Raw genomic sequence first — 25,848 nt, forward strand, 5'->3', positions numbered from 1 at the left:
TTCTAATTTCAATTGAGAATCCCATTTGTACATGTTAAGTTTTGGATGTTGTTTCTACCTGAATACCCAGAATTGGGTAAATGTTTAACACTTTGAACCATTTGTGATGTGCCTGATATAGGTTGCCTGATATGCCAAAATGAAAACTCTAAATCCAAAGTGTTCCTGTGATGGCAATAGAATAGGTTCCAAAACTTCGTAATCAGAAGACTTAAGTTAGTGGGGAGTCTAGTGACTCATATTGAAAAGTACAGTTTATGAACAAAATCTCAAATTTTTAACGTTCCTGTCTGTTGCACTTTGAACAGTAAGAGCTGTAAGGCTGTGTCTACATTGGCAAGATTTAGCACAAAAGCGTCTGCTTTTGCGCAAAATCTTGCCGCCTGTCTACACTGGCCACAAGTATTTGCGCAAGAACACTGACGTTCTACTGTATGAAATCAGTGCTTCTTGCGCAAATACTCTGATGCTCCCACTCAGGGATAAGTCCTCCTGCGCAAGAGGCCAGTGTAGATAGGTAACATCAATTTCTTGCACAAGAAAGCCCAATGGCTAAAATGGCCATTGGAGCTTTCTTGTGCAAGAGAGCGTATACACTGGCACGGATGCTTTTGCGCAAAAGCAAATCTTTTGCGCAAAGGCACATGCCAGTATAGACTCTCTCTTACTCAAATACTCTAACGCAAAAACTCTTGTGTTTAGAATATTTGCGCTAAATCTTGCCAATCTAGACGTAGCCTAAGTGTTTGAATTCTACTCTGCTGCATAGGTTGCGATTTCAGTTCCACTCTCACGGTAATAGTCTGCATTCACCTTATAATAACCTTATAAGTTATTGAAAGGATGCCCTATGTTAACAGGAGGGTTGTGTGAGGAAAATCACTTTTCTTTGATGGCTGCTGAATTTCTTGAACAAACTTGCATCACTAACTCATCTTTCTCTGGATGAGACATAGTAATTTTCAGGATATCTGATTGTACATGTGGATTTTGGAGAATTTAGTGGTGTGGAAGAAAACAAGGTCCTCACTCTGCGTTTAGTAAACAACAAGCCAGAGGCAGTTTATTTAGTGCAATTGCAAGGGAAGCTGTGACCCGATTGGGGGAGGGATCTCCCTTCCCTGAACAGAACTTCAAATACAAACAGTAAAGGCATCAGTATATATACTTTGTATGTATTACATACAACAATGGCTAGACAATTATCTCTTAGTTCGTCCCAGATGCTACCTTATCTTCAAGGTTCTCCCTGGAGTCAGCATTCCATCCTTATCTCCAGATGGAGGTGAGAAGCGAAGGCAGCGCTTTTTACAGTTCTCGCGCTGTCAAGCTAGAGACTTAGCCTGACTCTTGCTCTGCTACGGACAAACCTAAGAAAGCTGCACACAGATCCCCTTTTCTCTGCCTCCACAGTGGCAAAAAGAGAAAAAATGAAAATGCAAAACAAGCCCCATACATTTAAGGATATTGCTATTAAGAATTTATATTAAAAGTCCATTGTGCTAGGTGCTAGATTAAATAATACTCCCTGCATCAAAGAGCTTGCAATATTAAAATGAGCTTGTTTATTCATTTAATATTTTATTGCACTAATCCCTGGTTGTGCTGTGGATGTTTCAGGTTGGGTATGTTTATTTAGCTACCTCGAAGGTCATACTTCCATTGTGGTACTAAACAAGTGAAGGGTTGGGGTGATGATAGCTCCTGAAAATTTAAGGATTGCTCTAATAAATATTGAGTTTATAAAAGTAGTTTATGTTGCTTTATTAAAAATGGGCAAATATGGTCAGACTTCCATTTAGTCATTAATGCACTACTAAATAGCTATTATTTTTGGGGTAGGGCTCTTTGAACTTCTAAATCCCTCTTGGACAGAGTTATCATCTGTAACTTATCCTATGACCAGAGTGTTCTTCATAGTGGTATCTACTGTCTATGGATTTAGTGAGGAACAAGTGAAATGGCCAGAACTTTCCAAACTGTAGTCCATTTGGGAAATGTGTTTGGTGAATATCCACTTCCACATTTCCAGTCTCAAGTAGCCTCCATATCAATTTTGTACAGGTAACTAGTCAGTCTGCATTTCTGCAAGTCACTTTTTTGTTGTGATTTGTCAGGTGTTCTTTCACCTAGTATATCAAAAGGCATTGCCTAATCCATTGGATACCTTCAAACAGTTGTTTATAGACTGTGCAAAGCTGCTATTGAAAATGCAGTGTATACTTGAAGCAAAAATATGTCCCTCATTGAGGTACGATCTTGAAATACATAATTGTCACTTTTAAATCACTTTATTAGCCATTCACAGCTAAATGCTTGTACTTGTAGACCCCGTCAACCTAAAACTCATCTTCCCATTTTCTGAAGAGAGTTATACTGTTCATGATTCTTGTACAAGTGGGAATAAGTTGTGGCAATTTGAAGAAGAGAGCTGTCACTTAGCAGTGACTGTTGTCCTTCGAGAGAGTTGCTTCTGCATAGCCACGCACCCCACTCACTTTACCTCTTTTTTTTGGACACTCACATCTAGAATTCTGAAGAAACTGAGGAGTAGACTCATAGAACTGGAAGAAATCTTCAGAGCGGTTTTCCTCGTAACCTGTTCTCTTGTACAGCCACTGACAAGAGAATCAAAATAACCCCAACCTCACCGACCTGGCCTACAGTTAAGAAACATTTAAAAAAAAAAAAAAAAAAAAACCCTCACCACACTCACTGGGGGCTAGAGTTCTATTCATGCTCAAGCCTGTGAGGCTCAGAGATTTCTCCCTCCTCCCCTGCAGCTGATGTTCACACTCCAGTCCTATGGGGCTGCTTGGAGACTTGTTGTGGGGTGGAAGCCTGAGTCTCACCATGGGCAGGGCAAGATTAATTCTTCTGGGAGCCTGGGGCTATTAGATTTAGTGGGGTCCCTAAGATCTAGGGTGGGGCCAAATATGAAGGGTTCAGTGTGTGGGAGGGGGCTGCGGGTTGAGGTAGGAGGTTGGGTGCAGAAGGGAGTGAGGTCTACAACTGGGTTCTAGGGTGGGGATGAGGAGTTAGGAGGGCAATCCAGGCTGTGGCTCAGGGGAGTGAACTCAAGACAGCAAGTTGGGGTGCAGGACTGAAGTGGGCTAAAGGCTGGGGGTGCAGAGTTTGGGAGGAGTTAGGGACTAGAGTGAAGGAGGAAGCTTAGGCCTGGGGCAGAGATGCTTACCTGGTGCAAGGTGCTTACCTGGAGAGCCCCTGTTTGGTTGGGGAGGAAAGAGGTGGCTCTGCTTGGCTCCACATTCGCTGGCTGCCATTGGCCATGATTCCCGGCCAATGGGAGCTATGCAGGGCACTGCTTGCAAATAAGGAAGCATGGGGCATAGAGCACCAGCTGGAAGAGAGTTCACAGCAATATGCAGACCTGCTCCCCGTCTCACCAGGCAGGGCTGGCTCAGAACACAGAAGCTTTAGGGGCTCCTTCCTGTCCCAGGCAAAGACCTGACCCCACACCTTAACCCAGGTCCTGGGCCACAGCCCCTAATGACTCTTTCTTAATCCAGCTCTAGCCATTGACCACATCAGAGCAAGTTGGGAGCTGGATCCAGACCATGGGCCATAGGCTCTCCACCCCTGATCAAGGCCATGGCTGACAAGTATTTGTCTAACCAGCTTTTAAATATCTCTAGTAATGGTGTGATGGATAGGAGGAGTGCCGGCCAGCATTCGTTGACTAAAGGGTTAAACTCCAGTAGGTAGAGGAAGTTGGCAGGGAGCCGGGAAAACAAACAGGATACACTGCTGAAATTTTAATTGAATAAATATACCTGCCCTGGTATTCTCTTTCTGTGATGGAAGACAGGGGATAGGGGAAACCAGATGAATTTATTCAGGCAGGAATACCAGGCATGGAAATAGACTGGACCTTAAAGTGAATTGTGAGTAAATAGGATAAAATGTATATCTAGTCATGATCATTTTATTTTCATTATTTTGTTGTTTGGTTAAGCTTCTCTGTTCAGATCTAAGAAAATGCAGCTCTGAGCTGTACCCAGAGATACTGTGTTCTCTGTGTTTGTTTATTTTTCTCCATTGCTGTGTAACTAGCAACCAAGTATGTTTTATTAAGTATATCTTTTTGATTTTGTTAATAAAATCATATTTTTAAGGCAACGATTTGATTCTTGTGTCCCAGAAAATAGCAGAGGGTCTGTGTATATGTTCCTAAGACTAACAGGACAGTTATCAGAGTTTGTTTTTCAGTTTTCCTCAAGCTCTCTTGTAGTAAAAGAGCTTTGTGTGTGGGGAAGATGGGGGTATCCCACTGGAAGAAGTTCAAGTACTTCCTGGATTTCAGGGAAAGGGTTTTTTCTTTCCTTTTCCTTTTCCTTTTCTTTTTCCTTTTTCCTTTTTCCTTTTTCCTTTTTCCTTTTTCCTTTTCTTTTCTCTTGATGGTGGAAGCCTATCTCCCAAGGACAGGGAAGCTATGACATTGGGGAGTTTTTGTAAACAGAAGCCTATAGAGGCAAGGTATTTAAGGTTTCTTATGGGCCCCCACCGTCTGCACTCAGAGTGCCAGAATGGGGAACAGTCTTGACAGATAGAGATTCCATAACCACTACAGGCAAAGTATTCCAATGCTTAATCATCTTGACTGAAATTTTTTCCTAATGTCCAATCTAAACCTCCCTTTCTGCAATTTAAGCCCATTTCTTCTTGTCCTATCATCCAGAATTAAGGTGAATATTTTTTCTCCCTTTGCCCTATACCAAACAACCTTTTAAATATTTGAAAGCTGTTGTCATATCCCCTTTCAGTGTTCTCTTTTCCAGACTAAACAAATCCAGTTCTTTCAATATTCCCTTAGAGGTCATGTTTTCTAGTCCTTTACTTGTTTTAGTTGCTCTTCTCTGGACCTTTTCCAATTTGTTTGTGTCTTTCCTAAAACATGGCACTCTGAGGTGGACACAATACTGTAATTGAGGCTTAATCAGTGTAGAGTAGAATTTAAGAATTACTTCTCATGTTTTGCTTACAGTATTCCTAGAGAGATGTGTTCTTGCTTTTTTTTTTTTTCTTTTGCAAGTGTCACACTACTGACTCATATTTAGGTTGTGGTCCACTATGCCCCTTAGATTCCTTTCTGCAGTACTTCTTCCCAGGAGTCATTTTCCATTTTGGAAATGTGCAACTGATTGTTCCTTCCTAAGTGGTGTACTTTGCATTTTTCCTTATTGAATTTCATCCTATTTACCTCTGATCATTTCTACGGTTTGTCCAGATCATTTTGAATTGTAATCCTATCCTTCAATGCACTTGCAATCCCTCCCATCTTGGTATCATCTGCAAACTTTACAAGTGTACTCTCTATGTTATAATCTAAATCATTGATGAAGACAATGAAAGGAACCAGTCTCCAAACTGATCTCTGGGGAGCCCAACTTATGTTATGCAATTCTAGCATGACTCTCTGAAACATTGGAAAATCATTCCCAGAGGGTAGTTATCCAACAGTTATGCACTCACCTTATAATCACTCCATCTGGGTTGTATTTCCCTAATTTGTTGATAAGAAGTTCATGTAATACTGTATCAAATGCCTTCTTAAAATCTAGATATACCACAGCTACTGCTTTTCCCCCTTATCGCCAAAGCTTATTGTTTTATCAAAGAAAGCTATTAGATTGGTTTGACACAATTTGTTCTTAACAAATCCATGCAGACTTATTACCTTATTATGTTCTAGATGTTTACAAATGAATTTCTTCATTATTTGCTTGATTATCTTTACTTATATAGAAGTTAAATTGACTGATTTGTAATTTTCTTGGTCATCCTCTCTCTCCTAGAGTTGGTGCTGGGGCCATGCTTTCATGTTTTAAGTGTAGACAAAACCTGAGAAATACATTTAATCTATGGCTACACTGCCGTTTTTTAGCAAAAGAGGATATGCAAATCTCGCTCTCATTTGCATATCTTCCGATTCTTTTTGCAGAAGAGATTTTGCTGATAAAAAGCCCCATGTAGATGGCGCCATTTGTCAGAAAACTCCCCTTTTTCTCAAGATCCCTTATTCCTCAAAAATCAAGGTTTACAAGGTCTTGAGAAAAAGGGTTTTTTTTCCCCAACAAATGGCCCTGTCTAGACAGGGCTTTTTATCAGCAAAAACTCTTCTGCAAAAAGAATTGGAAGAAGATATGCAAATGAGAGCACAATTTGTATAGCCTCTTCCGCAAAAAAAGGGCAGTGTAGCTATAGCCTATGTTAATAAATTTACAGAGAAATTAAAATATTGCTGTGGTCATGTGGAGTCTTTTGTTGCATAAAGTAGGTAGCAATGATGGCAGTGTTTCCCCATTTGATATGTAAACTATGGCAGGAAAATTTACTGTCTCTGCTGTTCAGATAAAACTGTTCCACTGTATCAACGCACTTGAGAATAGGATAAATTACTTCATTTTTGTTCTGTGGCACCTTACAGACTAAAATATATATTAGATCATGAGATTTTGTCGGTAAAACCCACTTCATCAGATGAGTTGGAGTGGAAAATACAAAATCCAGGGTATATATAACAGTACAAGCAATTACCTGTAACTGTACATGTACAGGTAACTGCTTGTGCTGTTATACATGCCCTAGATTCTGAGACTTCATTTTTGTTGTTTCTTCTCCAAATCATCTATTTAATATTCACTGGAGCAATAGAAGTGATAATCAGATACCTTCTAATTGCTAGCAAATGTTTCCACTATGATACACAAGAGAAACTTCTAACCACCCATGAGTAATGCAACTAGTGAAATTATGTTGACTAATTATTTGGATGCATTTTTTTCTTCTTGAATTTAAATATAAAATGTTTATAACCTGTGGTATGGTGCTTCAATATCAAGGATACATTGCAAAGTATATCACAAATAGCATTTTCAATTGAACTTGACCTAACATAGGGAGAAAAAAGTCTTGACTTAAAATACAGACTGCTGAATACTTTTGAAATTGGTCTCCAAAAAAAGTGCAGCTGTCACATTTTGCATTTGCAGACATACTGAATGTTGTCTTCTTTACTGGGGGTATGGAAACTAAATTGCTTCATTAATCAGGAAACAAAAATGTATAGAAAGATGTTTTATATGAATTTACTTGCTGATCATAACTAACTGGCTTAAAAACAAATTCATGTAACTGAAGTACATGATTCTGTGTCTGGCCTCATAAGTTCGTAACCACTCACTAATGGCCCCACACCAGAAACATACCTTTTGATCTATCTCCTGCAAATGTAGATGACTATTTCTCTCTGGTACTACCGATCTCTCATTTATAATAGGATTGGATTGATGTTACCTCTTCAGGTTATGCATTACGAACCTTTAAAACAGTTACCAGTTAAATTTTAAAGAAATAGGCAGCCTGTGAACAGTATGACAAGTCTGAAATGTATTTAATATTTCAGACAGTGGAGTAAAACTTCAAAATAATACTTTTCTAAGTGGCACATTGTCTTATAGATATCCATTTATATCATCTTTCAAAGATAGTAGTTACTGATATTAATAAACAGTTAAATGTATTCATAGTTTTATATAAATATAATGGTGACAAATATAAAAGGTGAGAGAATGCAGCAGTTTGACTGTTTTGGCTGTGAACTGCAATAAGACTATAAATTTTCTGAAAAATTATTGACCGAATAGTTTTCCAATGAGTTTATCTTATTTGACTTACTTCATGTAATTCAGCTTTTAATTGAATTCTCTTCTCTGCTTTACTATCATAATCCCATAACATTACCACTAGCTAAAATAGAAGGGGCTTCATTAAAACTATAAGCAGTTATGTAAACAGAATGGTATTATAACTGCTTTGCCGAGCTTGGCAACAGACTTGGCAGGCCCCGGGCAAGGTAGGGGGAACTGGTCTCCACCTCCCCCAAAGAGGCGGGCTTCAGGCAGAAGGACCAGTGCTGGGCTGGGGGCACCAGCTTTCAGTGCCTTCCAGAGCATACTGTGCTGCCTTCCCTGAGTTCCCCAACAGCCTTCCGAAGTGCCCAGAGTGCACTATGCAATGTTTTGGTGGAGTAGTGGCAGTGACACCCAGGAGTCCTGGGTCTTTCTGATCCCATTAGAGGAGTTGTTACCCACACTGATGGGGTATGGTCACAGAAGGCCCCTTGGAGGTGATTCCTGGAGTGCTGACACAGCCACTGATACTCATCTCCTTGCTCTCTGGGGCTTTTCGTTACCTTGTCTGGCTGGGTCAGCTCACCTATCAGCTCCCCAACCAAGGCACAGAGGTGATATCACTGGCCCCCTGAGGAGCAATACAGAAACTGAAACTCTTCATGTCTGAAGAAAATGAAGTTTTGGGCATAGCTTCTAGGGAAACAACTCCCCAAATGGGATCAGGACCCCAACTACTATTTAAAGGACAAACGGGGCTGTTTACAGGTGATCATTCTATTCCATACTCCATATCTCTAACTTTACAGACAAGAATGATGCACCAAAATAAGATATACAGATCCAGCAGATTGTGCCATTAAAATTGATAGGATACATGAGGTATATTGTCCAAAACATCTTTGACTTATGCATATTTATTTCCATAAGTGCATTTCATAAAGCTTCGGGGGAGAGAGGGGGTCTCTTACAGTGGCTATCTGGGCTGTTGAGTGTGGCTAGTTGGCTTGAACAATGTGTTTGTTTGATCGGTTAAGTGTGGCTAGTTCACTTTAGTAGTAGCTACTGCTTCAACACTGATTGGACACACCGGCTCTAGCACATTAGGTAGGCAGCACCACCAACCCAGCACCAAAGGATAAGAGGAATTTTTGACCCTACTAATTAAAATGAGACTTTTTCCAAATATGTGGCTATTTTTGCTTCTAATCATGATAATGGTGAATTTCTTACTTCAAACTATACTGGAAATTGCACACCCCTCATGTTTGTTTAACCATTTGTCTGGTCATGTAAGAAAGCCTAGATCAAAGATCAAATTATAATTAACATGTATTACATGGCAGCAAATAGTCACACAATATTGAATCTCAAACGCAGGCTGGGAATAGCTCTGCTACCAACTAATAAATTGTGACCCAAAAGAACAAAATATGAGCCAGTGATTAGAATCCTTGGATAAAGTTCTCAAAAGTTTAGCTTGTGGTTGGAACGAAAAGCCTAATTTATACTCTACTTTCTCTTGTGGCTATATTTCTGGATACATGAACCTGTTCCCTATGAAGAATTCTCAGAGCTGGATCAAAGAAGGTCAGAGAAATGACTCTCCAATAGTATTCCTTCTTGCCACAGTGAGATCCGTGTATGAATTGCAGGATCTTAGCATTGCTACTCTTTAAATTAAATTTGCTAATTACCTGCAGAAGAATAAGTGTGTTTATCTTGCAAATTATTTATGGAAGTAGGGATAGCGATAATTAAATGTAGGTATCTTCTCTAGTTTAAACACTTTGCCTGTTCTTCAGAATGTTGTGGTTTGGAATTATGGTTAAAATATTATAATCGTAAGGTAATTAGCAACTGGAATAACTTACTAGGGTGGTTGTGGTGTTTTCTTCACTTGAAATCTTTAAATGAAGATTCAGGAAATACTATGTTAAATTCTGTGGTCTGTCTCAAATAAGAGGTCTGGGTAGATTATCATAATTGTACCTTCTGACCCTAAATCTATGAAGCTATGAATAGTAAATTAAGGATAGAAAATTCTTCAGAAAAATCATAGTATTTACATCACTGTAATCCTAATTTTCATTCATTTTGGAATTACATATATCTGTAACTGAAACATTTCTGTGAGGTAGCCATGTTAGTCTGTTTCAACAAAAACTAATTTGGTGGCACTTTAACACATTTATTAAAGTATTACAGCATTAGCCATGCTCCACCATCCATTGCTTTAAACAAAGTCTGATATTACAATAAAAGATACTGACAAAGGAGGTGCTATGGTCATCATGAGTAGGTCAGTTTATGAATGGGAGGCTGCTAGACAACTCACCAACACTGCATTCTACTGGCCACTATCCTCTGAGCCCGCTGAAGAGTACCATAAGAAACTATAACATCTACTCAAGAAACTTCCAGAAGAAGTACAGAAACAAAATCTCATAGACACACCCTGAAATCTTAAACTAGGAATATTCTATCTACTATTCAAGATCCATAAATATGGAGATCTGTAACAATCCATCATCTCAGGAATTAGCAGGACTCTCTGGTAATATTGACTCCCTCCCTCAGATCCTATGCTGCCAGTGCTCCCAGCTATCTTTGAGACACCACTGACTAACTGAGAAAACTGCAATCTGCTGTTGATCTTCCTGAAGAAAAAAACAAACAAACATTCTAACCACTATGGATGTAGGTGCTTTCTGCACCAACATTCCACTCAAAGATGGACTACAAGCCATCTGGAACTGTATCCCTGATGATGCCATGGCACAAGTGGTTATTGAAGTTTGGACTTTTGTTTTCACTCAAAACATGTCAGACAGAGGGAAGATCTATACCTTCAAGTCAGAGACAATGCCATGGGTACCCACATGACCCCACAGCACATCAACATTTTTATAGCTGACTTAGAACAATGGTTCCTCTGCTCCCATTCCCAACTACGCCTCCTCTATTTGGGCTACATAAAAACACCCATACTGGATATGACCTAACATCCATCTTGCCCAGTATCCTGTCTTCCAACAGTGGCCAATTTCAGATGCCCTAGAGGGAGAGAACAGAACAGGGAATCATCAAGTAATCCATCTCCTGTCATCCATTTCCAACCTCTCACAAATAGCAGGTAGGGACACCATTCCTACCCATCCTGGCTACTAGCCATTGATAGATCTAACCTCCATAAATTTATCTAGTTCTTTCTTGAACGCTGTTAAGGTACTGGTCTTCACAAAATTTTCTGGTAAGGAGTTCCATAGGCTGACTGTGCGCTATGTGAAAAAAATCATTTTTTTTTTGTTTTAAACCTACTAACTATTAATTTCATTTGGTGATCCCTAGTTGTTATGTTATGGGAACAAGTAAATAACTTTTCCTTATTCATATTTTCCACACCAGTCATGATATTATAGATCTCTTTGATATCCCCCCTCAGTCTCTTCTTTTCTAAACTGAAAAATCTGGTCTTTTTAATCTCTCTTCATATGGGACCAATTCGAAACCCCTAATCATTTTTGTTGCCCTCTTCTGAACCTATTCCAATGCCAAGATATCTTTTTTGAGATGAGGCAACCATATCTTTACGCATTAGTCAAGATGTGGGAGAACTATGGTTTTATATAGAGGCAATAAAATATTCTCTCTTACTCTCTATCCCTTTTTAAATGATTCCTAACATTGTTTCCTTTTTAACAGCCACTACACAATGAATGGAGATTTTCAGAGAACTATCCACAATGACTCCAGATCTCTCTTGAGTAGTTATAGATAAATTAGTCCCTAGTCATTTTATATATATAGTTGGGATTATTTTTTTTCAATGTGCATTACTTTACATTTATCAACATTAAACATCACTTGCCATTTTGTTCCTAATCACTTAATTTTGTGAGATGGTTTTTGAAGCTCTTCGCAGTCTGCTTTTGGTCTTAACTATCTTGAGCAGTTTAGTATCATCTGCAAATTTTGCAGTCTCACTGTTTACCCCTTTCTCCAGATCATTTATGAATAGGCTGAATAGGACTGATCCGAGTACGGACCCTTGGGGAACACTATTAGTTACCTCTGTCTATTCTGAAAACTTACCATTTATTTCTACCCGTTGTTTCTTGTCTTTTAACCAGATATCAATCTATTAGAGAACCTTCCTTCTGATCCTATGACAAATTTTGAAGAACTCTTTACAGAAACCATGTTGAGTTTTCCCCAACAAATTATGTTCTTCTATGTGTCTGATAGTTTTATTCTTTACTATTGATCCAACCAATTTGCCTGGTACTGACGTTAGACTTACTGGTTTGTAATTGCCAGGATCACCTCTGCAGCTCTTTTTAAATATTGGCATCACATTAGCTAATTGATGACATAATCATCATCATCTGGACCCACGGAAAGGAGGCCCTTGAAGAATTCCACCGGGATTTCAACTATTTCCATCCCACCATCAGTCTCAGCTTGGACCAGTCCACAAAGGAGATCCACTTCCTGAACACTGCAGTAAAATAACTTATGGTCATATAAATACCACTCTATGCTGGAAGTGTACTGACCACTATACTTAGTTACATACTCCAGCTTTCATTCAAAACACATCACAAGATCAATTGTTTATACCCAATCCCTAAGATGCAACCATATTTGCTCCAATCCCTCCAGTAGACCTACAGAATTTCTATCAAATATTTTTAAAACTACAGTACTCATCTGGAGAAGTGAAGAAACTAGTTGATAAATCCAGGCAGATACCCAAGTCACCAACTAAAGGACAGACCCAACAAAGAAAGCAACAGAACACCATTAGCCATTATCTAAAGCCCCCAGCTAAAATTTTTCCTATACATCATCAAGAATCTACAATCTGTTATATATGGCAGTCACTCACTCTCACAAATTGTGGGAGGCAGGCTGGTCCTCACTTACAGATAGCCCTTCAACCTCAGGCAAATACTCATCAACTTCACATCCCACAACAGAAACACTAATCTAGGAACCTATCCTTAAAACAAACCCCTTTGACAACTCTGTCCACATGTCTACCCTAGTGACGCCATCATAGGATGTAACCACATCAGCCATACCATCAAAGGCTTATTCACATGCACCACTACTAATGTAATACATGCCATCATGTGCAAATAATGCACCTCTGAATTGTACATTTGACAGTCTAGACTGTCTCTATGCAAAAGAATAAATTGACACAAATCCGAGATTAAGAATGACAACATCCAAAAGTCAGAGGGGGGAGCCCTTTATGTTCCCTAGGCACATGTTTTCGGGCTTGGCTTGCAAGTTGCCATTCTCAGAAAGAAAAGCTTTAAAAACAGACTTCAGAAAGAACTGCTGAGCTGGAATGCATATGTAAATTTGACACATAATAGGTAATTTCCCATTCGGGTACTCTCAGCTTTCACCCCTGTTGGAGATTAGCCACATCCATTTTGATTTAATTAGCACTGTAGTCACACTCCCATCTCTGTATCCTTTCTTTCCCCCTCTGTCTGTCTTTTTCTCTTCAGCATCTGAGAAGGTGAATTGTAGCTCATAAAAGCTTATGCTCTAATACCCTAATACGTTTGTTAGTGTTTAAAGTGCTATCAGATTCCTTGTTGTTTTGTGAAAAATTTATTTTTGGTTGGTTTTTATTACAGTAACAAAATAGATTTGCAAATACTCACATTTTCCTAGTTCATCTTCAAAAAATACCTAAGATACAAAAATAAAATTGTTAGTAATCTGCATATCATTATTGACTTATTTTTAACTTCTTTAATTGACATGGAGCGAATTCTACATATTTCATTAGCTATGTCATGACGACTGTTACTTCTGATTTAAAAACATTTTATTGTTAATAGCTATTTTGGCTGATTTTAGTTTTTAATATCAACAGCTATTTTTAGTACACTTCAAAGAATTTTTAAACTGATGGTTATATTTTATTAAAATGAAATTTATTGGAGTTAATATATATATAATTGAATACATCTGTTTAGCGTCCCTTATCAAATGACCATATAGTGTAAATTAACTTCTGAAATCACTCTTCATGTGTTAATAATGTTAATTAATTCATTTGACTTGGGTTCCTGAAATCTGAAAGGAATCAATATGCTATGTTATCAGACTGATAAACAAATGATAACTTTTGGCACACTTATAGACATACTATATGGAAAGGATTCTACATAGGAATTTTGTTTAACAAAATTAAATTGGAATCATAACTAGAATTTAATATGCAATCTTAGGTATTGTCTACCAGGGGCTGTGTTGCCCTGGGTTGACACATTTGCTATATTGTACAGGTGTATTAATAGCATGCACACAGCACAGCTGTGCCATCTTTCAATTAACTACATTGTCCATGATGGGAGCTTTCTGTATACCAAGTGGGACACGTTCTGGGAAGGTATCCCATGGTCCTTTATTTCACTGTTACGCAGTGTGCATTCTGGGATTTTCTCACTGTGCATTCTGGGATGTATGGTGGAAGCCAATGGAATTCTAGGATTTAGGGTCAAATAAAAAAATCCCATGATTTTGCTCCGTTCCAAGCTGCTTCTCCTTCTGGGTAGGCTAGTGCATTTTTCTATTTGCTGTCAGCAAACTTGGTCTTAGCAATGCTCAATACTGCTATGCTGGCATCCATGAAGATGCAGGATTGGGTTGATCTAGAATGGCTAGCAGTTATGAAAGAAATCCAGGATGACAAAGACAAACTTTTTGGAGATCTATGCACAGAACTGGAGCTGCAGCACAGAGTACCAATATATGCTACTTCATATCAGTGGAAAAGTGAATCATGTTTGCCAGCTAAAAGCTATATATAAAGATAAGGCAAGAGATCTTGATCAAGTTACCTTTCCTGGGGACAGGACAACTCGTTTTAAATCTTTATTTGTTCTGTATTCTTCCCCTGGTCTTCTCCACTCTCCTACTATCAATCACCCATCTTGTATCCCTTGTTCCATAATTTTTCACTGATTTAGTTTACCAAGATTCTTTGTGGTCCTGTTTATTCTAACGCCTAATTCTGGGGTTCTCTCAACGAAGTGTTTGGTGGCCTTTGAAATTTTTTCCTAAAACATGTCGTTAACTTTAGGAAAAACAAATAAACATACACATGTACATGTCCAAATCATTATAATTTATGTATGTAGGATTTTTTGCAGACTCAATAATAAAAATAATATTAATTTGTCTCTATTCTAAACAGAATAGAAACACAAAAAAGGTGCTTTACATGTTCTTGGTTTTTCTTTTCTTGATGCTTTTTGGTTGACTTTTTTTTTTTAAACTCTTTTAGCTCCTAAGTCTACTGTGAAAAGTGGTATTAATAAACATACAAATATCTCTTTTCACAAGGAGACTTATTCAGCCATGGCAAGCCCAGGGACCAGTAAAGCCCTGGATGGAGAGTTGAGTATGGATGCAGTGAGGGCTGGAGTAATGGGGCACTGAGGGAGGCTCATCACTGTACTGCCAGGGAATGGAGCCTATTGCCCTGTGCCTGAAGCTTGCAATCTTATCACCCTGGGGCAGACGCCTGACTCCACGGCCTCTGGGAGGATGAGGAATTCACACTTGCTGCTTGCTTCTCCAGCTTTTGTCTCTCCAGAGGGGGTCAGATTGGGTGCCCAACCATTGGAGGCCCTCTGGGAAGGTCTGTTGTTTTTCTTCCCAGCTCTGTCCAGCAGGCTTTGGGCCCCCCCAAAAAGCCCCTGGTGGCTGCATTTGAGAAACACTGCCCTAACTAAAACATTCTCATTCTTAAATCCCAATAATTAATCAAAACTAATATATTTTTCTTATATTTTTACGAAAATTTACTTTTGTCCGTCATCTTCTGTCATCTAGGTGTTGCTGTCATCTCCACTAGTTTCATCCAGTTGTGATTATCTTACTGGTTTGTTTTTGTGGCATTGGATTTGTACTTGATAGCTTGTCTTGTCCTCTAAAATTAACTATTCCCTTATAGCATTTTGCTTCAACATGTCAGTTACACACACCAAGATTTTTATAAATAAGACATACCCTACCTGGTTTCATGGCTTACATGATCATGAAATGGTTTCAGTTCAGTTCTGAAATTCTGCATTGGAAGAGAGAGATTAAAAAAAGCAAAAAACTCTTTATAGTTTATATATAATATCACTTAGCTAACATTCTTTAGTGTATATATTTGACTAAGACATTGATTACATGGTTTTCTACCACTTGCTAATTTAGTTAGTTACAGATAGTGAGAATAGAAGGAAAGAATTGTTATCCACTGTTATCTCAGTCATTTCAGAATAAATGTAGTGTGTGCATTTTAGCTGCCTGAAAGGAAGATAATACTATTTGTGGGCTAGATTGGAAGCTGCATAAAATATCTTGCCCAAGATTATAACTGCATGTTTTATTTTGTCCAATATTTGTGAAAGCAAGAAAGCAAGCCTTAATGAAGGGTGGAAGGCAGAAGTGCAGAGACGTGCAGTGCCAGCCAGGCATCCATGAGAAGATATGGAAGAAAAAAACAGCCAGGACAATACTTATTGCTCTGAGTCTCAGGCTTGAGGTTTTGCAGCTGTACATCCAACTGTTATTCCTTGGATGTAGTGGCTGGGATTGGGAAATGGATTGTGAGCACTGCAGTCTCCTGTGAGCGCTAGGACTGCACATTTTGACAATCCTTATTTTATCTTGTGTCTGGCTTTTACATTTTTATAAAAAGCTATGATTTATGCAAGGTTTGTTTTTCCTGTGTACCCTGTAGAACAGAATCTTTTTTATTTAATTGTAACTGTTTTTATTATTAACTGGAGTTTATTATATAAAAATGAACCTCGAATTAAAGCAAAAGTAAAACAAATCTTTACGACAAGTGTGGTGAAAGGTAGGACACAGCTCAATTCACACATGAGGAAATGTCCTGCCTCCTCTTGTTCTTCTTCATCATCAATAACTGTGGACTCCGCACCCATTGGTGTCCTATGCCTCATCTTTCCCTGTCCAGTGCGGAGTGACTTAGTTTCTGTACACTAGCTCTGCACCAATCTACTATATCCTCTACCCATTCTCTATGGCGTGTGTGTCTCCTATTCGAAACATCCATTATGCCGAATACCAGGGTCTTAACTTTTCACTCGTCTTTCATTCTTCAGATATGCCCAAATAGCTGTAACTTGCATTGTATAATCTTCTGCAGTAGGTTCTCTTTCAGCTGTATCTTCCTATACAATTCTTCATTGGTAACCTTCTGCATCCATCCTATTCTCAGGATCTTTCTATAACACCTTCTCTCGAATGCCAATATCCTTCTCTTTAAATCTTTCGTTATCACCCATGTCCCACATCCGTACAACATGCTGCTAAATGCACACGTTTTCAAGACGCTTATTTTTATTCCAACATTGCATGTCAGAGCTTAAGATTGCCAAGGGAATTTGCACAAAAGAGTTGGGTTTTAGTTTTGTAATTGCATGATGGCATAATTATTCTTATTGTTGTGAACTTGGTCCAGGGAGGGGAATGGGCAATTGTGAAATAACAGATGTGGTACAGTGGGCAATATATGTTGTCAAGGTGTTGACTGATTGAGGTGTTGACTGATTTAGGAGGCTAATATTATTCATTTGGATAAAATGAGTTATAGGCCTACCAATTAATCTGATCAGAGGACAGGAATGTTGTGACTAAGTAACAAGAAGTCATTCTTCTGGTCTACTCTGCGCTGATTAGGCCTCAATTGGAGTATTGTGTCCAGTTCTGGCACCACATTTCAAGAAGGTTGTGGAGAATTTGGAGAAGTCCAGAGAAGAGCAACAAGAATGATTAGAGATCTAGAAAACGTGACCTATTAGGGAAGACTGAAAGAACTGGGCTTGTTTAGTTTAGAAAAGAGCAGACTGAGAGAGGACATGATAGCAGTTTTCAAGTATCTAAAAGGAGGTATTAGAAGGAGGAGAGAGAAAAATCATTCTCCTTGGCCTCTGATGATAGGACAAGAAGGAATGGGCTTAAATTGCAGGAAGGGAGGTTTAGATTGCACATCAGGAAAAACTTCCTTACTGTTAAGGTAGTTAAACACTGGAATAAATTGCCTAGGGAGATTGTGGAATCTCTATCACTGGAGATATTTAAGAGTATGTTAGACAGACATCTTTCAGGGATGATATATACCGTGCTTGGTCCTCCTGTGAGGGCAGGGAACTGAATTCGATGACCTTTTGAGGTCCCTTCCAGCTCTATGATTCTCTGATTCTAAGAGACAAAGGACCAGCCTTGCCTTTTTCCATGCCAAAAAACTTCAGATCCAGGTTCTTGAGTGGGAGGTGCAGAGTCTAGATAAAGTTGAAGTTAAGATCTCTTAATACTAAATCAAGGCACATCTACACTCGCCGCACTGGACATAGATGTTCTGGTGTTCAATCTAGCAGTTACAATTTAGATCCATAAATTGAATGCAGAGGGCAGCTCCAGATGGTGCCTGTACTCCTTGCAGTTGTGAGGAATAAGGGAAACCAACCGGGGCATTTGCTCCCGTAAGCCTCCCACTGTGTGGATACTGCCAAGCTTGGCTTAAGGTAGGCAGACTCCAACTATGTGTTTTCAGCTTAGAGAAGACTAAGGGGGGATATGATAGAGGTGTATAAAATCATGACTGGTACAGAAAAAATGAGTAAGCACAGCATAGCGTATATTATGTGCCTAAAATCCTAATATAGCCCTCCTAGTGAAAACACTTCCTGGTCTCTTGAAAACCAGGAAGAACCTCGCAGAATTATAATTGGAAATCCATAAGAACAGCCATACTGGGTTAGATCAAAAGTCCATCTAGCCAGGTATCCTGTCTGCTGACTGTGGCCAATGTTAGATGCCCTAGAAGCAGTGACCAGACCAGGTAATCATCATGTGATCCTCCGTCTGTCATCTATTTCCAGACAATCAGAGGGTAAGGACACAGCTCCTACCCATCCTGGCTAATAGGATGGACCTCCATGAATTTATCTAGCCCTTTTTTGAACCCCGTTAAAGTCCTAGTCTTCACAACATTGTCTAGCAAGGAATTCCCCGGGTTGACTGTGTGCTGTGTGAAGAAAAACTTTCTTTTATGTGTGTTAAAATGCCTTCATTTCATTTGGTGACCCCTAGTTCTTGTATTATTGGAACAAGTAAATAAATTTTCCTTATTCACTTTTTCCACACCAGTCATGATTTTATAGAATTCTATCATATCCCTTCTTAGTCTCCTCTTTTCTAAGCTGAAAAGTCCCAGTCTTTTTAATCTCTCTTCATATGAGACCCGTTCCAAACCCCTTATAATTTTTGTTGCACTTTTATGAATATATCTCTTTTGAGATGAAGCAGCCACATCTGTACACAGTATTGAAGATATGAGCATACCATGGTTTTATATAGAGGCAATTAAATATTCTCTGTCTTATTCTATATTCCTTTTTTAATGATTCCTAACATTCCATTTGCTTTTGTGATGGTTGCTGCACACTGAGGTGATGTTTTCAGAGAACTATCCACAGTGACTCCAAGATCTCTTGCTTGAGTAGCTAGGGATAAATTAGTCCTCATCATTTTGTATGTGTAGTTGGGATTATTTTTTCCAATGTGCATAACTTTACATGTATCAACATTAAATTTCATTTTCCTTTTTGTTGCCCAATCACTTAGTTTGAGATTTTTTTTTAAGCTCTTCACAGTCTGCTTTGATCTTAACTATCCTGAGCAGTTCAGTGTCATCTGCAAATTGTCTCATTTCACTGTTTACTTCTTTCTCCAGATCATTTATAAATAGGTTGAATATGATTGATCACAGTACAGACTCTTGAGGGACATCACTAGTTACCTCTCTCCATTCTGAAAACTGGCCATTTATTCCTACCCTTTGTTTCCCATCTTTAAACCAGTTATCAAGGACCTTCCCTCTTATCTTATGATAACTTACTTGACTTAAGAGCCTTTGGTGAGGGATCTTGTCAAAGGCTTCCGGGAAATCCTAGTATACTATATCCACTGGATCTCCCTCATCCACATGCTTGTTGACCTCCTCAAAGAACTCTAGTAGATAAGTAAGGCACAATTTCCCTTTACAGAAACAATGTTGACTTCCCCCCAACAAATTACGTTCATCTATGTGTGTGCAATTTTATTCTCTTCCATAGTTTCAACTAATTTACCCGGTACTGATGTTAGACTTACTGGTCTGTAATTGCCATTATCACCTCTAGAGCCCTTGTTAAATATTGGTGTCACATTAGCTATCTTCCAGTCATTAGGTACAGAAGCTGATTTAAAGGATAGGTTGCACATCCCTAAGCAACTTCTTTAAGTTGTCTTAATATTCCAATGTAGATCCAGCCTCATATTCTGCTTTAATTCCCTTCCAGGTATGCTGAAATTGCACAGAAAAATAGATCCAGTTCTGCACTTGATCTATTGATGTAGGTATCTGTACTTGATCTTAATCTTTAATTGTTCCCAATCTTTCTCTTTGTAAGCTTGTTGATGAAAGCCATTAAGAATTGTATGACTCTGCTGGTCCTAAGATAAACTTTGGTTTTGGTATTAATGCATGATACAGGGCATACTTTAGGAAGGAGTTGTAGACTTTTACGATCATGCAATGCCATGTCTTCTTCATGTAAACTGACAATATTAACCACACATTTTTCCCCCAGTACTGTCTCAGTGTACTGTTGTATTTCACAAAACTTAATATTCTTATTTTTTTTAATATACTGTGGGAACAGATGAATGGGTTTGGAAAGGTGGGTGGCTTTCCAAAGGAGAAATACAGAGAGGGGGAAAAAAAGTAAGTAGGTGGCGATGTGCCCTCCATGGTAGAATTTGTAATCAGTCGAAAGTTGGGATTTTAGCAGAAGACAGGCAGATTGCACATCTAGAGCAGCCACCATTTTAAACATGTGTATTGTAGGGGTTGTGCAAGAGTTTGGACTGAGGGAGGTGGGACTTGGAGACTCAGAAGTGTACCTAGTTCATATCCACTCAAAATGGCTGTGGTCTTGGGGCACCCAGAACAAGAGTTGGCACAGCAATATGGTTAAGCTTGAAGGACTATGGGGGTTTTTGGTAAATACGATTAGGTGTTGATTTCACCAAACCAGCAAAAATAACTTTAATTAATTATGAGAAAATTGTGCAGCTAGGCAAAGTGAAAAAAAATGCTGCTTTAGAACTGGTGTTGACAGTTTGATTTAATGGTTCTTTGTTTTGTTTCAATCTTAGATTCTACTGTCAGCAAATAATTTATACAGCCTATAATTCTGTGCACCTATGGAAATTTGAATAGATTAAAAAATGCTTAAAACAAGCTTTGGTATTAATCCATTGAAATTATTCAAAAAATTGAATTCTACGAAGTTTTAGTATAAAATTAATAGTTCACTAATTGTGTAATAAATTTTAAAGATTTGTATTATATGCAAAGGTTCCCTTCATTGGATCTTCTTAATAAGTGCTGGGCTGGGTTTCTGGCTAGGAATTGAGCTAGCTTCCTCCATGGCTTCCCATAGCTGAAGAGTTGCTGGCTTTCTCATCCTCATGTTCCTCTTGACCCTTGTTGCTTGTCCTGTGGGTTGGGGCTGAGTCCTTAAAGTCTTTTATTCAGTTGTGGTGTATTTCTCAAGATCTTATTCAGATTCTCAAAATGAAGAGGCTCTATTTATACAGCCTGTTTCCTGGCATTCCTGATTATCTTTTTGCTCTTTATCCGCTCTTGTAAGCATCCCGGTTGTGACCACTCACAAATGTTTAATTAGCAGTGTCCTTACGTGTTTATTTTATTGAGCTAGCTCCAGGAGCTTGCTTCTTTCAAAATGGTGAAGAGCTCTAAGGTCTCACCACAGGTCTAAGCAGCTAATTGAGGTATGTTTAAAGGGTGCTGGAGTAATATTGCTGTAATGTGAATACAGGCAGTCCCCGACTTACGCGGATCCGACTTACGTCGGATCCGCAGTTACGAATGGGGCTGCCCCAGAGTACACGGACTGCGGGACCTCGCGGTCCTGCCGCCCATGTACTCTGGGGCTTTCTCTGCGTCTCCCTGGTCTGCAGACCAGGAAGATGCAGAGCAAAGCCACGGAGGGGCTCGGGCAGCGGGGCAGCCCCGCTGCCCGAGCCCCCCGCGTGGCTTTGCAAAGCTGCGGGGGGGCTCGGGCAGCGAGGCAGCCCAGGCGCGCCTGGACTGCTCCGCTGCCGGCTTTTCTGTGGCTTTGCAAAGCTGCGGGAGGGCTCGGGCAGCAGGGCACCCCAGGCGCGCCTGGGCTGCTCCGCTGCCGGCTTCCCCAAGGCTTTGCAAAGCCGCGGAGGAAGCCGGCAGTGGGACAGCCAAGACGCCCCGCGGCTGTCCCACTGCCGGCATCCTCAGAGGCTTTGTTCCCCGTCTCCCTGGTCTGCTGGTCTCCACCGGACCGCGGTGTGTCTCGGTCCACCGCCCGTGTCTTCCTGGTCTGCTGGGGTGGGGGGGGCGCAGCTAGTACGCCCCCCCCCCCCCCAAGCAGACTAGGCTTTTCTCCGGATGCCTGTGGCAGAGCAGCTGGGGTGCTGCCGGTTGGTCCCGCAGCGCCGCTCTGGGCGCTACTGGTCCAACCCAGCAGCACCCCAGCTGCTCTGGTCCTGATTCAGCCGCTGCTGGTCAGTTTCAGCAGCGGCTGAATCAGGACGCCTGGGGCAGAGCAGATGGGGTGCTGCTGGGTTGGTCCAGTAGTGCCGAGGAGCGGCGTTACTGGAGCAACCCAGCAGCACCCCAGCTGCTCTGCCCCAGGCGTCCTGATTTAGCCGCTGCTGAAACTGACCAGCGCTGACTACAGGAAGCCCGAGGCAGAGTTGCTCTGCCCCGGGCTTCCTGGAATCAGCTGCTGATCAGTTTCAGCAGCAGCTGACTTGGGGACGCTTGGGGTTCTTAAGTTGATTCTGTATGTAAGTCAGAACTGGCGGTCAGTTTCAGCAGCGGCTGAATCTGGATGCCAGTTCCGACTTACATACAGATTCAACTTAAGAACAAACCTACAGTCCCTATCTTGTACGTAACCCGGGGACTGCCTGTAAATTGAAATCCATGTGCACACAAGCCATTCCTGGCACTATGCTACCTTTTAAACAAGGGAGGGACCATCTGATCAACTTGAACCCAGAGCAGTGCACACAGGTTATCACAGACACCTGCAAAACAGAGTGGAATAGCAGTTGAAGGACTGCCTGATTAGTGTGATGCAATATTGTTTGTGCCTGAAGACTAGATCACACTCAGTTTGCACTGAACTTAATACACTTTGTAAAAGGTCTCTAGAGTTCATAGTATGTACAGGGTAGGGTGCAGAAAGGAATTGCTTTTGTTTACTCCCATTTTTTTCATACCAAATTAACTTAACAATGTCAATACTAAACAGCCTGTTGTAGCTAAGCCGTGAAGTCTAGTATTTGTTCTGAGCTAGCACTTAAAATAGAGCTTATAATTAAATAGGACTTTGTGATTAGGACTTGTATTGGTTCCCTGCACAAATCTGCTATATAGCTGATGTCCAAATTCTATAAACTAAATATGATAAAGGTTTGAGCCTGTTGGTTTATGTATGATTTTCTGTTGAAAGCAGTATTACATATTGAATAATATTAAATTATTAATATTACAGGAACATCTGAAATGTGCTAGTTCTTATTTGACATGGTTCCATATGTAGACAGATATGGTTCCAACGTAGTGGTCTCCAGTATTTTAAATCTTAACATTATCAGTACATAGAAAATACCATGCTCTTTTAAAACTACTTTTAAAAAGCACATAACTTCAAAAACAAAAATTATATCGTTTGTGTCAAATAATATTCTTTGCTGTTTTTGAGGTGGTGTTCATACACAGAATTTTATTTTGTGTGGTAGTCTGTTTATTGTGAATTATTCTTTTACAATCTTTTAAATGGAGCATGCTTGTGTATGAAGTGGAGACAACAGATTAGAGAGTTCAAGTAATTACAGCTACCCAATAGGGATGTCAACGTGTAATTGACTACACGCAACACCTTTCCCGCCCCCCCCCAACACTGCCTTTGTGTCAGAGGCACCGGGGGGAGGCGGGAGCTGGTGCCCATAGAGATCCAGATTTTAAGCTGGCTCCTCATAAGCACGAGATCCTACGGAGCTGCCTGATCCTTCACCCCTTTGCTAGATAGAGAGGCAGCAGTGTAGAGGGCAAGGGGGACAGACAGAAGCCAGTACACATGGGAAACGGGCTGCCCACACGTATTGGATCACACGGAGCTGCTTGCCCCCACTTTCTCCCCCCTGCTGCTGCCTCTCTATCAGAGGCAGCAGAGTGAGAGGGTGAGCTTGGGCTCCCCTCAGACAAATGCTGCTCTGTAGAATGCCAGTGCAGCCTATGTCTCAGGAAAGTGCAGGCCCCCCACGGGCAGGGGCTGCTTATGTGGAGCAGCCTCTGTCCTTGGCTCCCCTTGTGGACTGGCTTCTGTCCACCACCCCGTGCTGCTGCCTCTGATACAGAGGCAGCAGCACGGGGTGGCAGGGGACTCTCATGAGTGCATTGACTGATAGCCCCCCCATTCGGGGACTATTGAATAATCATGTAACCGCTAAGATTTGGTGTGGTGACATGGTTATTCAGTTGCACGGTATCTAACATCCCTAATGCCCAGTCTAAATACTGGGTTTTCCTATCAATGGATTTGGTTTTTGTTCATAATCATTCGACATTTTGTTCAAGATCAACATTAAAATCTGCATATTGGCTTGAAATAGATATAAAACATTGATATATTCACATATGAATAAGATTTGCCCTAGATTTATGTAAAAGTGAACTTTGCTCTAAAGAAATGTGTAAACCAAAAACAGTTGTAATTCTTTGATATTAAGCAAGAGAGCTTTTATAAAGTACAGTAATGCACCAATGAATATATGTGACTCTTAATATGATGATAAACACTGTTGTATACAAGAATTGATATTTGGTCAGATTAGCTTAACTCCAGTCAGTGTTACTTCTTGCTTTCAGTTCTGGTGGTTAATTTGTATTTTATTTGTTGTTTTGTTTATAAAACACCATAAATGAGCAAGGCAAAATAACTTCAAACTTTTCAATTTTGAAATTAGTTATGCTTAACTGAAATTACATGCACGGCAGTGGGCAAATTAAAATTCTGTCACGTGACTTCAGGGATGTATTCTAGAAATAGTCACGAAAGAAAAAGAATTGGATTCATTTTTTGAACAAGTTAGGCATTCTTAAGTAATGTAAGCATCTTTACTTTGTGGGCTATTACTTCAAAAAATGAAAGTCCAAAAAGCAATTGATTATAAAACAGGAGGCAAATTTTTAAAATATGACCCTTTGTTTTTTTAATAATGAATAGTGTTTATTCAGACAGTAAACCCTGTGTCTGAATTTCATAAAATCTTTTGCAATTTTTTTCCCAGGAATTTCTAAGCAAATTGTGCATGGTGATGCAGAGTATTTGCTTTTCTTTTTAAAAATAAATATTTTGTTTTTATTTGTTTCATTTATTTTTTCATTTTTTTTTTTTTTACCAAAGACTACTACTGGAATGTAAGATTCCTGTTGTGACTCAGAAAGTGGCTCCCTTATAACGAGGAAAAGACAGTGTGGAAGCTAAATCCATTCATATTCTGAATCTTACTTGTTGGACTGAGCATAGAGAAAAAAAACTCTTAGTTTGATACATTTTTGGATAACTATACTGGCCACTAGGATGTGGGAGATATAGCAGTAATTGCATCTGCTCTTTAGTCTGCAGTTATGTGCAGTATTTAAACAGAGGGCCTGGAAATGATGGAGATGAGGGTAGTAGATATTTGTGCACATTTGTCAAGTCTTTATTTAAAATGTTTGTTTTTTCTCATGGAACCTAGTCCCCATAGGAATTAAGTCTTATTCTTCCAGAGAAATGACCTCTATTGATGAAATATATAATTTAGCCAGCTACCATGAAATTAGTTAATTCTTTTATCAATCAATTTTAACTTATTATTAGTACTGTACTTCCTTCAACATGACATTCAAAACTTGAGATCTGTTCTGATCTGGCCTGTACTTACTGTTGAAATGGCATATTAACTTTATTCCAGTTGATATTTCCTTCGTTACTTAGCTATATTGCTATTGGGTAAGATCACGTTTTATAAATAAAAAAAA

General features: G+C 39.7%; 1 protein-coding gene across 2 annotated transcripts in view; it reads left to right on the plus strand.

Annotated features, from left to right (window-relative positions):
• TBC1D22A (TBC1 domain family member 22A) overlaps positions 1-25,848 on the plus strand; it is a 435,605-nt gene that overhangs the window by 204,667 nt on the left and 205,090 nt on the right. The gene's annotated exons all lie outside the window — the stretch shown is intronic.

This window comes from Pelodiscus sinensis, chromosome 1 (assembly GCF_052426305.1).
Source record: "Pelodiscus sinensis isolate ZL-2025 chromosome 1, ASM5242630v1, whole genome shotgun sequence".
In the NCBI taxonomy this organism is placed as follows: Eukaryota; Metazoa; Chordata; order Testudines; family Trionychidae; genus Pelodiscus; species Pelodiscus sinensis.